Consider the following 13,538-nt stretch of genomic DNA (forward strand, 5'->3'; position numbering starts at 1 on the left):
ATTTTTATTAGGTAAAGCATCTCTAGAATCAATTATTAAAACTAGGAAAGCAACAAAGGCTAAACACTGCATCCAAGCTCAGAGGAATGCCTCTTTATCCATCTATATTTAGAAATTATTATACTAAAGTAATTACAGGCTCCTTTTAACTCAAGCACAGCTACAATTGTTTATTTTCATGTATTTTATCTATGTATTATTGCTAAATTTTTATTGTGCACTATTTTGTGTCCCAATACAGTAGAACCTTCCCAATGTTTTTCCAATAAGTTTCTCATGATATATTGATTATTAATATTAAAAAGCAACTGCACATAGAGACATGCCACACCTATGGCCCCCAAGAGAGAGGATGGTCACAGAACCGTGTCAAGTGTTGAGTCCTCTACTCCACAGAACCGTGTCAAGTGTCTAAGTGGCAGGAAGTAGATGTGGCAGCTACCCAGGGGCCCACCTAGCCCACTCTTGCCCCATTTCCCATCATCCAGCACTTCAAAGGCAGCCGATGGATGCTCTGGCCTGTGGCGTGTGTCACTTTGTGCAGTGAAGAAGAGGAGGAGGAGCAGAGGCTTCCCCACAGCTTGAGAGCAGACGATCTCCACAGCAAAGGGAGAAGGACGCTTTTTTTTTTTTTTTGCTTCAGCTTGGTCTGTGGAAAATGAAAGGGTGCCAGATGAAAGCACTGCCAAGTGCGAATTTACGCACTTCAAAGAATTTTTATTTTTTCAATCAGAGGAGACATGAAATCCCAGATTCTAGACTCTCTCTTTCAGTTCCAGATTGTCAAGTTGCTGATGATGCAGTCTCTCCTAGTGTTTGTTTGGAGAAAGCAGCAAATGCATGAAAAGGAAAAACTGTATTTTCCCCAAATACAGTTTTTTTTCCCCAAATTTTCCTGCATTTGTAGAGTGTATGATTAACTGCAGCCATGGGGACCAGAATCCTTTTACATTCCTGAAGGGTGACACTCTGTGACTCTTTGGTGTCAGGCCTGGCAAAAGCCTGGACCAAGGACCAGGAGGAAGAATTCAAAAATAATGGAGACTCTGGGGTGGTGCGTGAGAAGGCAGGCTGGCCAGCATGTGGGGACTCTTGGCAAGCTTTGTTGGCCTGCGTGACCTACTAGATGAGAATGGGGCCTGCTCTGGGCAGGCAGCCCTGTCCCCAGCCCACCCCACGTGCCCAGTGGGGTGCCCCAGTGCCAAAGTCATAAAGCTCTCCGGGGCTCCCATGGCTACCCATCCTTCAGCCTCCTCAGGGATGCCGAGCCAGCATTTCCTGGCACTCAGAAATTCCTTCCTTCCTTCATTAAGCAAGCACCCACAGTGGCCAGTCAGAATCCCAGGGGACTATGGGGAGTAGATATGTACATAATGCCATCCCGCAGCGTGGGTAGGGCCAGCCTGAAGTCACTGGCTCTCAGAGCTGCTGGGGCAGGCAAGAAGGCTCTGTGCAGAATTAGCCTCTAATCTAGGTCTCGAAGGGTGACTAGGAGTTTGTTGGTGAATGAGGGAAGAAACCCTGTAGAGTGAGAATCAACCACACCTCGTGGGTGTGTTCCTAAGCGCATTTTTATTGTGAATCCATCAGTGATGTCAAATTGTTAGATGGACATCTTGGAACACCAAAAAAAAAAAAAAAAAAAAAAAAATTCAGCAAGTAATTTTCTGGGGATGAAGCAAATCAGTCAGGAAAAAACCTTCAGCAATAATAGTGAGACTGTCCTTAGGGTACTTCCAGTCCAATAAAGATCATCCCCAAAACATGGCACATGGGCAGTGTGTGGATGGTTTTACCAAGACAGTGGGGGAGCAGGGCACCCCAGAACCTCCCTGGGAGGCAGCAGAGGTCAGGTTGAAACTTCTCCTAATGAAGAGACAGGCGTAAGGCAGGCAGGCCACCATGGGTGCAGGAGAATTAGGCCTAGTCATGAGGGATCAGGGGACAGCAGAGCAGAGTACTGCGTGGATGATGGGCGGGGACTGTGGGAGTGAGTGAGGGCTGGAAGGAGGACGTGCTGGGGAAAGAGGTCAGGAAGAGGTGATGGAGGCAGGATTAGGGGGCAGCTGGGCCCAGGGGCAGGAGACACAGCAGCAAGCTTGGAGTCCATGCAGAAGGCAGCAGAGAGCAGATGAGGGTGAGGAGTGACAACATCCACTTCAAAAAGTAATGTCTTATACTTCTGTTTGATTATAAAGCCACTCATGAGCATTGCAGAATACCCAGAGAATGGGGACAGCACTAAGAAGCAAGACAAAATGAATAGAATTTAAGAAAAATTGGAAACTACAGTGGAACTGTCCAGACTGCGTCAGAAGCCCCCACATGGTGAGCACGGCATTTTCCTTCCAGGTTTTCAGAGACACCACAGTAGGGAGGCAGGTGCAACATGAGAGGAGCCAGACGAGGACTGGGAGAGGCAGCCCTGCCAGCCCATGGCAAAGGAAAGAGAGGTGGAACCAGGGGCATCCACCAGCTGCTCCACAAGGCCACCACGCAGTCCGTGGGCTGGAGGTCCGCTGATGCTTCCTGGTTAAGAGGATGACGTGTTACCTGAGAGATTCAAAACGAACGACTGTGAGCATGTGGAGGTGCCTGCAGCAGACCACATTTCTCAAAGGTGGCAGAGTCAGTGTATTTCCCAGCCCACATACTCTTATATTGTGACTTGCTTGATTTCTAAATAGTCTCCCTTTGAGTAAGGGCAGACCCTTGTACCATCTTGGCCAATGGAACACTCTGGAAGAGAAGTCAAATGGCTGCCAATCTGGGTCATGGCAGGTGCAAGCCTCTGCCTGGCTCTTCCTTTCTTGGGATGGTCATTATGCTTCAGGAAGCCCAGGTCACATAGACAGCCACACATGGGGTCCATCTGCAGCCCGGGAGTCAGGCAGAGACAAGTCATCCCTGCGGTGCCCTATCTGAATTCCTTAGCTGTGCAAATTGTGAGAAATGAAGAGTGATTGTCGTTCAAGCCACTGTGTGTGGGGGTCGTTTGTTACACAGTAACCGATGACCAATTTGCAGACTTCCTGAGATCACCCTAGTTTGTATTCAATATAAGAAACACAGGGGTGGGGATTGATCGTCTGGTTAGAAGAAGGATCTTGAAGGTTTTCATGGCAGCTCTGGCCGCATGCCATGCACACTTTTTACTTGGAATCATTGTGCTCATGCCAGCATCTCTGCAACTTACCCTGCATCTTTAACAGCCTTTACTCAGCTTCCTTCAAAGCTCTTTGAGTTGAATAAGCTGCTTCCTTAAGAATGTGACATATTTTTGCATCTACAACATTGTAGGGATCCAGTACATGTAGGGCAAGAGGCTGGATGGGATGGGTCACTTATGCTCATTAGGGACCCTGATAATATTCTATAAATTCTAGGAATAGTGCCAGCTCTGTCTTTAGAAGGTCAAGTCATTGGGAAACTAGCTACAAAAGATAAGCAACATGTCTTGGAGCCTGACGTTATCACCATTGCTGATATTTTGTGTTAATGTTAGACATCTAGAATATAACAAAGGGCCACATAGGACAACTCAATAACTGTGAAGACTTCTAGAGACAAATGGTGGGAAAACAGTGTGTTCCGTGGGTACCTGCCGTCCCCAGACTGGTTAGACCGCTGTGGGGCACAGGGCGGAGGGCAGAGCCATCTGAGTGCCGACCAGTGTTTGTAAGTGAGCGATTTTCCACACATTGACACACTCAGTGGGCTACTCCCCTAGAGACTTCCTGGGGTAGCAGTAAAGTTCTTCCAAAGTCTCAACTTGGAAAATACAAGCATTATTTATGATACAAGTGTCTTTGGGGAAGGAGAGAAATAGTGGAACAGTGTCTATTTACTGCTTAAAGATGCCTTTCTCACCTCTGATTCTCACACACCCCAGTTGGGAGATGTGCTATCTCCAGTTCACCAGGAAATGAAATGAAATCAACAATATGGAATTGCAGGTCTCATGTGCATTTCCTGTTGCAAGAATAGTAGGTGAATTAGTAGGGCTGCACTGTTTGTAGGGTGTTTGAAAATGTGGTCATTGACCAAATTGGTCATTGTCCCTGAAAACTCCGGAACTGGTTCAAAGTTTGAAAATGAAGAGGAAAAGTTCAGAGTCAAACAGATAGAGGTTGAACTCAGGGCTGGGGCTGGGTCTTTGCCTTTTATATTTAAATGGCCACAATGGTCAGGCACAACAGACTTTTTTTTATCTATGATACAGCTGTGGGCTTTGTATTTAAATGAAAAAAGATCACTGTGTTCTATTATTTCTCCAGAGAGGAACAGCCTTCATAAGAATCCCTGTGATTTGGGCTGGGGAGATAGCTCAGTTGGTAGAGTGCTTACCTTGCAAGCTCAAGGCCCTGGGTCCAATCCCCAGAACCGCAAAAAGAAAAAAGAATCCCTGTGATTTGCCTCAAACGAATCTTATGGACTACAAGGAGGAAGACAGATCACTGCGATAAGCCAGGGTCAGCATCTCGCCTGAGATCAGTCGGACAACTAACTTTGGAACTGGGACATTTTCCCCAATCAGAAACTGTAACTCCATTGCATTTGCCACAGGTGACAATGACCCCTCTTCAGTGGAGCCATGGAAGGAAGGGTAAAACTAGAAAATCAGGAAACAGGTGGCCAAGTCCTTTCCCAAACTTTTTCCAAAAACAGTGTTTTGTGCCTATGTACATCTGATGAATCAAAGTGTGGACTTGAACAAAGTTTGAGCACCTCTTTTATGCCAGGGTCTTTATACACACCCACACATCCACACACACAAAGCACAACACAGAGGAGAAAACACCACCAAGCTTATATAGATGATAAGGCAGAGTGGACTCAATCCCACAAATAAGGAGATTCCACATGCTCCCCTCCAGAGGTTGGATAATTATCTCCCCAGTAGATAGAAGATCACCAGGCTTGAAGAATACCAGCTCCCACCAAAGATTTCACCTAACCTCAGAGACAACTGCAACTTGTCTTACCTGCCAGTTATCATTTACTCTTAGCCAGATTTGCAAGGACGGCCGATTTCAGGAGCACTCCAAAGCAAAATAATTTGCAAGGGCAGTGGCCAGATTCCTCATGGCCTCCTTGAACAATATCTCTAGGAAATGTACTGGCCTGCAGTGACCAGACAGAAGGGCTTCCTGTGACCAGGACATCTCCATCAGCACTCGTGACCACTATGCTCTAGGTCTGGCTTGTTGGGCAGGAGACCAGAGGTAGGAAGGCTTGATTTCTGGAGCTGCTTCATTGCTTCGTAACAGTAAGCTGTGCATCCTGTTTTCCTTCCTGTTCTCCATCAACAGGAGAGATGTAGGAGAAATACTCCCATGATTGTGGGACCCATAACAAAACGTGATGAGTGAGATGCTCAGACTGTGAAGGGCCTATGTCCCTCCTATGTCCCAAAGGTTACAAAATAGTAAATGCAAGGCACAGAAGAGGAAATGGACAGATAAGTCCCAGGTTCTCTAGTTACACCTTCAACTACAATGCAGGTGAAACGAGGGCGTGGTGTGGAGAATGAGGGTGGAGGGACTACATTGGAGAAATATGGCGTGATCAGCCTCACTAACATGATTGTATGAAATGTTTGAAAGTGTGGTCATTGACCTAATTGGTTATCGCCCTGAAGATGAGACTTTTAGCTAGACTTGGACTTTATAATACCTAGATAGCCTTACTTTCCCCATTAAAAAGTCCTCTTCTGACTTCCTAGGGATTTGGGAGTTAGAGATATCAAATGATATCAGCTATTCAGGAGGTAAGTTCAAAATGCTCTATGGAACTGTCATTATTATTTTTGAGACTTTGTTATATTGTAGTGCACAAGCCTGGAACTGGCTGCATAATTTGAAGATTCCAGCACAAAATGCAAGTGGGGAATTTCAAGTACAAAAACTGTTAAGAATTTACATGCATGTGACGGCAAGGTCCTTCTGAGCATGAGGCCCTGGGTGACTGGGCAGGTCACACATCTATGAAGGTGGTCCCGCATAAGCCAAAGTCAGAAAAGGATGGGCAAATATAGCCGATTGCACTGGAGTGGAGTGTAGGGCGTCTAGAGAAAGTAGCACAGAAGCCCAAAGGGCAGGTAGATGTGCTGTTGGACTCGCTCTTCTACCAGAGCTCTGCAATGCTCAGAGTATGTTTTAGTCCATTTTCCTTTTTTCTTTTTTGCTGCTATGACTAAAAGATTCTGAACAGCTCAATTATAGAGGAGGAAAAGTTTATTTGAGGGCCCACAGTTTCAGAGGTCTTAGTCCACAGAAGGCCGGCTCCATTCCTTGGGGCTCCAGGTGAAGCTGAACATCATGGCGGAAGAGCGTGGCAGAGGGAAGCAGCTCACATGAGATCAGGAAGCAGAAAGTCTCCACTCACCAGATACAAATATATACCCAAAGCCACGCCCCAATTCTCACCTCCTCCAGCTGTACCCTACCACTTGGTTACCACTCAGTTAATTCCTATCAGGGGATTAAATCATGGATGGGGTTAAGACTCTCACAACCCAATCATTTCTCCTCTGAACCTTCTTGCATTGTCTCACACGTGAGCTTTTGTGGGACACCTCACATCCAAACCATAACAGAGTATGTTAGGGAGTAAGAAAATACAACAGAAACCTTGCTTCAGGTTATGCTATTATTTCCATGATCATTTTAAAGGGTGCACAAATGCACATTACAAAAATATATAATGTTCTTGAAGCTTTTGGTGGAACAGGACCTAATTGATCAATTCCATGAAACTGTGAAAGTTGTCAGAATCAAACTTGTGTTGAACCCTATTGAAAACATAAATGAATGAGGCTGGAAGGATTTGAAGGAGGGGGTCTCAGGCATGCGCACTGGGTATCAAGAACAGTCACAAAAGACTCCCAGAAGTACAACCTTGCACAAAGGCCACATGACCTTGGCCAGAAATCACTTCTATAAATGCATCTGCCAGTAATTGCCTGTCCAAATTTGGACTGCCACTACCCTTGTTATTGATCCTCATGGCCAAAGATTATTACTCCATAACAACTTATGTAATCCGTACTTTCCCTAACCTCATTGAATATGCTCTTGTTCACTGTGCTGTGCTATTCCCAGTGCAATGCTGATTTCTCAGTGTGCTTATTGACCTCTGAGAATCTGTGTTTGAAATTTAGGTTGGCATAATTCATATCAGCCACGTATACGGATAATCATGATACGGTGCCTGGATAAACATTTGAACTCAGGTGTGCTTTGGATTTCTTATTTGTTTTCCCAAACACCTGATTATTTCATTAAATTGATTTCATTTTTCTCAAAGATTTTGTATGTTCAGTCTAAAAAACCTAAAAGCTTAATTGTTAATGAAAACCGTATCTAACCTAATGAGAAGTTAGGTTTGGCCTAACTCTTTGCCTCTACCTGTCTCGTGACTGTCCTTTTTTCTTCTCTCCTTTCTCCTTTCTGCACAGATCTGAGTTATGAAACACCAACAGACTCTGGGTTCTAACTACATCATTTGACACCTGAGCACCACATCAGATATGATCCAACTTGAGCATTCAGGATGCCGTCTCTATTTTTGCAGACAATCCAGCTGCCTTAAATACCAGTCTGATTTTAATATTACTGAGAGAACACTGGCCTTGGGCAGAGTGCGTGTACATGATAATGTAAGCATAACTTTGTGAATGGCTCAATCCCAGTGATGGGGACTCAAAGGGACTGCACGCTGTGAGTTTCCTGCTAAAAGGTCCAGTGTTTTGCCGATGAGGAGCCCATGATTTCATGATGAGTTAGAGCAGCTTTGGAGGGCTAGACAATTCTTTGGGAGAGGTTGAAGAGCAGAAGAACTACACTCCAGTATGTATGTGGCCAGGATTTGGGTTCAACTGCAGGACTGCTCAGCAGCCCTGTGTTACCCCGAGTGTCCCGTCAGGGCTGCCAAGCCATAACCCTGCCTCTGGTCTTTCTTGTCCCTAGGAGGCAGAAAATAACCCGGCGGGTAAAAACCAACTAACCTTGCCAGGCTTCTCCACGTATGGGGTTGCCAAATAAAATACTGAATGTCCAGTTACACATGTATTTCACATAAACAGTAAATAATTAGTACACATATCTCAGATAGTGTATGGATGTACTTAAACTAAAAAAATATTCATGCTTAATCTAAAATTCACTTGTAACTGGGCATTTTTTTTTTTCCTGGCATTCCTTGGGGCATGGATTCAGCAGAACACACTCTGGATATTATCTAGGCTTTACCGTGCTTCTAGTTTCAGTCCTCTAGCAAACTTACCCCAAAGCGAAGGGACATCAAAGGTCAGCGGTGTCCCTCTGGAGTCACTGAAGCAGGGACACTGACTGGCAGCAATGAGAGTGGCAGACTTTAGGGGAGGTTGTGGCCTGGGGGCCCAGGAGGGCTGTCACAGGACCTACAGAGATGGCAGGAGACCCCACAGAAGCAGGGGCCACAGGGGCGGGCTTGGGTGGACACCTGTGTATGGCTTCTCTTTGCCTTCGGTTAGAGAAGGCAAAAGCAGTGGCGGAGATGTCTTTCATCATTTTTCCTTGGTGTGTTTCTGCTTTGGCAAAATATTCATCAAATATCAGAGCCAGCAAATACATAGCCCCTGGAGTGGAAAGCTTGGGGCTTCTCCCAAGCCAGGGCTGGGGAGGAACTAAAATCCCAGGTGGGGGTACCTCTACGAGGAGCAGGAAGTTGGAGACATTATCCTTTTCCTACCAGCAGATGAACGTGGCTGCTGGCAGAGAAGACTGGGAAGTTTGGAGCCTGCTCATTTTTTCCACATAGTAAAGGAGAGATTTAACTCACTGACTAGCCTTTTTTAAGCAACAAAAAAGCATGTGCTGTATGCCAGGTATTATTCTACATGCTTTGCAAGTATCATTAAATCTTTTAGCAAACTGAGATTGTTGACTCTGGATTAAATGATCATTTACCCTATTTTACAGAAGGAACTGATGCACAGAGAGGTAAGTAGCTTGTCCATAGTTACACAGTAGGAGGTGGCTGAGGCAGTCCTCATCTCAGGCAATTTTTAACCACTCTGTCAGACTTGCAGGACTTGGAGCCCTTGTGCTAGGGCTGTAGCATGCATCCAGTCTTTTGTGCATGATGGTGATGATGATGATGATGATAAGATGAAGATGGCCCGGGTGCATTTCCAGGCACAAAGCTCTGAGACGTTCAGAGACCACCAATGACTGACCCTCCTTTCTAGCCTTTCTCCATGCCGAGTACCTGGCTCTGGTCTGCATTTCCTAAGACAACCTGGCTAAGTGAAGTTGAATAAATCGTAGCATTGTATATGCCTGGAATTTTTGAAAAGTGTTATTATTAAATATTGCTGAATTTCCCAGCGCCTTAATAGAGCCATTTTATGGGATCAGGTTTAGTAAGAGTTTGAGCCTGTAAATGTGGACCTTTTGCTGATATTTGTAAAATTAAAGAATCTCAGGGTTGGCCAGTACCTCCAAGTTCTGGCTCCATAACCTGTCTGGAACCTGAAATGTATCCTGTTCTTGCCAAGGTCTAAGAATCCTGTTAAGAGTTCAGCAGCGCATGCAGCTATTATTGAAGCTAGTATAATGCTCTCCACATCAGACATTTATTATTCATATTGTGCACATCAGTTTTACATCCTATACTTTATCCAGAAAGCAGTGAACGTATAGTGTGATTCTAGATTGTAAAGTTTGTTACATTTGCTTGAACTACATGTGCTTTTCTAGCTAGATGTTTCTCATTTCTAAAGTCTTTTCAAAGCAAACTTTTGATTTCCTTGATTTTCTCCATTTTCTATTCTTTTGTTTTACTAATTTCCACCCCAATCTTTATAATTTCCTTTCTTCTGCTTGTTTTAGGTTTAGTGTACTGTTCTTTTCCCAGTGTCTTAAGGTGGAAGTTTAGATTATTGATTTGAGGTCTTTCTTATATACTATTATGGGCATCCACAGCTTTACATTTTCCTCTAAGCATGGCATTAGCTGCACCTCAGATTTTGGTGTTGTGTCATTTTCATTCATCTCAAAACATTTTCTATTTTTCTTTATGATTTCTTGACTCCCCACTTATTTAGAGAATGTTGTTGTATTGACATACACTTGTGAATTTGCCAAAATTCTTTCTTAATGATTCTCAATTTCATTCCATTGTGGTCAGAACATATTTCACATTAGTTCAGTGTTTTAGCTTGGAAAGGACTGTTTTATGGTCTCTCACGTGGTCAGTCGTCAAGAAAGTTTCCTATGCATTTGAAAAACCTGCACATTTTGCTGTTGTCAGACAGTTTTCAATAGATAACTGTCAGTTCTTGTTGGTTTATGATGTTGTTTGGTAAAGTCTTCTATTTCCTTATCCATCTGAATTATGAATTCTTTATTTCTGGACTTTTCCATTTAATGTTTTCAGACAAGGGTTGACTACAGATAACTGACCATGGACAAGGGGGTGTTATGGTTTAGATGTGAGGTATCCCCCAAAAGCTCATGTGTGAGACAATGCAGAAAAGTTTAGAGGTGAAATGATCAGGTTGTAAGAACCTTAACCTAATCAGTGCATTAATCTCCTGATAGGTCTTAACTGAATGGTGGCAGGTAGGGTGTAGCTGAAGGAAGTGGGTCCCTGGGGGCATGTCTTTGGGGTGTATATTCTGTCCCTAGTAAGCAAAGCTCTCCCTCTCCCTGCCCTCCCAACCCCCATTCCTACTTGCCGTGTTCTAAGCTACTTTCTTCCACCACTATGTTCTTCCTCTCTTCCAGCCCAAAGCTACAGAGTTGGCCATCTAGAGACTTCTGAAATTATAAGCACCAAATAAACTTCCTCTTCTAAAACTTTTCTCGTCAGGTCTTTTGATCACAGCAGCGACAGAGCTGATTAAAACAAGGGTATCTGTTGTATATTTATAATTGCTATATAATCCAGAATGATTTGACTGCCTTATCATTACAAAATGCTTCTATCTCTAGTAAGTTTTGTTTGTTTTAAAGTCCTGTTAATGAAACCACTGTAGTTTTCTTCTGGTTGCTATTTGCATGGGATATCTTTTTCCACTCTTACTATCTTGTATCTTTAAATCTAAAGTATGTCCCCAGGAGACAGCATATGTTGGATCTTGTGTTTCTGTTCAGTTGAAACATCTCTGCCTCTTATCCAATCAAAATCTACTACATATAATTGATATCAACATATTAACATCTGACACTTTCTGTTCTCTCTCACATCCTACCTGTTCCTTTATTCCTTCATCACTGCTTTCTTTTACATTAAATGTTGTACTATTTTCATTCCTTGAGTGATTTTTCACTATTTTTTGTGCTTGATTATTTAGTGGCTACGCTGGAGTTCGCCATTCACATCAAGACTTATCAGAATCTATCTCAGATCGATCCTAACTTAATACCACTGAGCTCAAGTAGTTCTACTCTCATGCACCTCCATCCACTGCTCACCTGGTCCCTCAGGAGCATTTTCTGGTCCCTGTGATTAAGCCTGTGTGTGGGTCACATGCTCCTATTTCTTCATTTCATAATTTTGTGTTCATCATGAGCAACTCCGGGTGCTGATCCCCTCCTGAGCCTTCCCGTTTCTGCTCTTGTTTGCCTGCTCATTTATTTTGTGACTTGTTGGACAATTACAGAGATGTCCTTACCCCACAGTGAGACACCTCTGCTCTTGCTGCTCCCAGGGTGCAGACTTAGGAATGCAGGCTCCAGTTCTCTGAGCAGGGCTTTCTTTGACTATCTCTTTCCCTGGTCACACCCAGCTGCTGGGTCCACTAATTGCTTCCTGACTGCTCACTTCTTTCTGACAGCACCCTGGGGCATAAACTGCTCCACAAAATGATTCAATTAAATTTGGACTCCTCTGCAGGGGTAGTTTTTGAGGTTAGTGTTTAAGGTTTGTTGTGACCCCAGGAGGGCTCTTCCTAGCTGTCTCTTTCCCTGGTTCTTTCTCATAAACTGGCAGGTCTACTGTTTAGCTTGGATCTCTAGGAACCCTCCTCTTAATTGGTTTTCACTGAATCTTGCATTGCTTAGGAGGGTGTCTTAGGATTTGAACTTCTCTATACTCCATTTCAAATAGGATCTTAGGAAGGCTGGCCTTTCCTTCCAAGCAAAACCTGAGGCTTGGCTCCACAGCAAGAGATGGGGACAGTGGCATGCTTCTCCAAGTGACCCCTCTGTTTTGGAGCAGGGCTCCAGGTAGGGTGGTAGCTTCTGGTTTTCCCTGTTTTTCTCTCCCAGTATGGGGCCCTATGAACAAGTTGGAGTGTCTTAGCTTTTCTGCTGCTCTGTCTAAATGATCCACCCAGCACAATTATAGAGGAAAGGTTCATTTGAAGGTTCACAGTTTCAGAGGTCTTAGTCCATAGAAGGCTGGCTCCATTCCTCGGAACATCATAGCAGAAGAGCATGGCAGAGGGAAGCAGGCCGCATCATCAGGAAGCAGAAGAGATAGAAAGCACGCAACTCCATTCTTCAGATACAAAATATATACCCCACCACCACGTCCCAATTCCCACCTCCTCCAGCCACCCCCTACCACTTCAATCAATCCCACCAGGGATTATTCACTGATTGGGCTAAGACTCTTACTCCTCTGAACCTTCCTGCATTGTCTCACATGTGAGTTTTGGGGGACACCTCACATCCAAGCCATTCCACTGGAGTGAGGGTTAATGTGGCCCCAGTATTTCCAGTGTGCCATGACATGGGGTATGGGTGGAAAAGGGATTCTCTGGCCTGGAACTGAGCCTTTGCTACGTCAGCTGGAGAGGATGAGGGTGCTAGCAGCCCGCCCTCCCCAGGAAGATACCACAGCCCACAACCTGTGGAAGGCAGCAGGAACCTGTCTGTGGGCCGCAGGTACCTTAAATGGAGTCTTCTGTCACACTGAGCTGAGAGGAAGGTAGTGGGTCATGGTTTAAATGCCACAGACTCTCAATTGTATTACAGATTTGGGGTAGATATTCTCGATTAAGTTTTCTGTGCTTGCTTCATGCCCTCAGAACAATGTTGGAAGACCTTAACAGTTGTGGTTTTCCATATTTTCACCCATTATCTTGTTTAGCAGAGGAGCAAACCCATAGAGCACCTCGCATTGTCGTTTTGGAAGTGAACTATTCACACTTCTATTGCTCATTACTTTGTTAGGTATGCTTCGTACACACAAAGAACCGCCTTGGCGATGATTGAAAGGCCCGTAAAAGAGGAGGGGGGATAACCCGACGTTCACAATGTCACTTAACATACCTGGAATGGAGGTCAGAGTTTGGTGTTGGCTCACGTGCTGCTGCCTGCGCCAGGCAGGACCGGAGGTGGTTTACAGCTGCATACACGGTGGTAAGTGGACATTCATCAGTCAGAGCAAGGTGTGTCCCATAATGGCGATCCACCTGTCAAGGGCTTGCATCCTTCCGACTGCTCGCCACTGTAACCAAACGCAGACGCAATTTTTCAATGTGCCTTGTTTCTGTGGAGGGACAAAGCTGAGGGCCTCGTTCTGCAACTGTAACACACAGCCTA

This window comes from Sciurus vulgaris (genome assembly GCF_902686455.1).
Source record: "Sciurus vulgaris genome assembly, chromosome: 8".
Lineage (NCBI taxonomy): Eukaryota > Metazoa > Chordata > Mammalia > Rodentia > Sciuridae > Sciurus > Sciurus vulgaris.